We start from the raw sequence: 1,991 nt of genomic DNA on the forward strand, positions 1-1,991 counted from the left end.
GGAATTCAGTAAAAAATTACTTGATTATTTCTATTTTTAGCATAATCTGATGTCTATTAGAACAATTAAGTAGAAAAATAATAATGATCACAGTCAAGAAGTAATATATCTTCAGTGTAGTCCTTGGTGGATGCTTCTTAGAACACCCAAAAAACCTTTCACATGAATCCCCAACCTCACGCAGGTCCCATCAATCTCAGCAGGACCTTAGGCCCTACTTTTCTGAGATCGAGGTCTCCTACATAGGGACTTCAGCTGAAGAAGAAAGAATACCCATTTATCCATACACACACACACACACACACACATACACATGCACACTCATCTTTAGAGTCACTTTTTTACTATAGTTTCTGTAAAAGAAAAGATGCTCTGATATATAGTTTACCTGCCTACACTCTAAGGACTTCATTATTCAATTATACTTTTTCCTCACATCTTTTAACCTTATGGCCTTCTACTGTACTACTTTCCCACATGCTCAGGTATTCTCATCCAATAAATCGATTCATAGATTCCTTCACTCTGCTGTTCTTTCTAGCTGCACTCAGCCTCTTCTTTTCTCCATGAACAAATCACTTGCAATGTATCTACATCCAATACTGTTACCATCACACCACCCACTTTTTCCATTGCCTTCCTATGATCTGTCTTCTCCGCTGCTCATCTTTTGAAATTCGTCTTACTAATATACCCATGACTTTCTAATCTCCAAGGCTAAAGGTCTTTTCCTAGTTCTTTTCATCCTTTTTCTCTCTAAAGTGTGTCTTTCCTGGGGGCCAGGGAAGTTCTTTCACTCTGCTTTTGAGTTCTTTCTCATGCAATTTGGACATTTCTTTTTTAATTGCTCTGTAATTCTACTTTCTCCCAACTCCCATTTGAACATATTATTCAAAGTTAATATTCCCAATATTCATGTCTTTTCCCTCGACATTCATTCTCTTAGCTTTCTCATCTATTCTGGTGATCTCTAACAGTCCTGTTTATGGAAATGATTCCCTCATCCGTACCTCCAATCCGAATGTCTTCTCTCCTAAACTCAAGCCCTGTGGTTACAACCAGACATTAGACATTGTCTACTAGATGCTTCCACTGAAACCACAAAGTAATATGACCAAAGAAAACTGAACTTTCTCCCCCTGAGCTAACTCTTCCTCTCACCTCTCTACCACTTTCACAAGTACCTCCATCTGCTCATCAACAGAGGTACAAACCTTTGATCATTTATGACATTTGGGGCCATATTCATACAATTGAAAAAGCCTATGAAGTATATGTCCACAATGCCTTTCAATTTCTTTTAAACTACAATGTTTACTGCAAATTCTCATAAATTGCTTTCTGGCCTACATTTCTGCTCTAATCTATCATTTCTGCTCTAATCTTCTTAAGGACACTCAATTACTTGTTTGAGTATACGCAATCAGATAATAAAGTCTTCTATAAAGTAACCTCTATCTCCTTTTCTAGCTTTATATCCCACTGATCCCAGGTAAATATTCAATAATCCAGTTATGGTTGGCTACAAGTATGTCCCCATCATTTTCCCCTTTTGAGATATTACTCACACTTCACCCATTCCCAGGAATCCTTTCTACCTCTTTCTGCCTTATAGGCATCATGTCAATTCTACTTATCTCCAAAGACTACCAGTTCAAATTTCACCTTTTTCAGAATTGTCTTTCTAATCCTCTTAACCATCTTAATACCTTATATAATGGCAGTTAGCTTATTTTAACTTATATTTCAGATATAATGCCCCAACTACACACATTATAAGCTTCTTGAGTGACTATTTTTCTACTTGCCTCTATGGCATTTTTAACAAAGGACTTGGAATTCTGTAATCATTCAACAAATACTTGTTGAATTTACACATATTTTTCTTTATTCACTCAAAATGTTATATCCAACTCTGAAATTTAAGTAATGTGGAAATTTAAATAGTTTCAGGAACTTAAGGTAATAAAATTGATATATTTAGGTATGAA

The sequence above is a fragment of the Pteropus vampyrus genome, unplaced genomic scaffold (assembly GCF_000151845.1).
Source record: "Pteropus vampyrus isolate Shadow unplaced genomic scaffold, Pvam_2.0 Scaffold53, whole genome shotgun sequence".
NCBI lineage: Eukaryota > Metazoa > Chordata > Mammalia > Chiroptera > Pteropodidae > Pteropus > Pteropus vampyrus.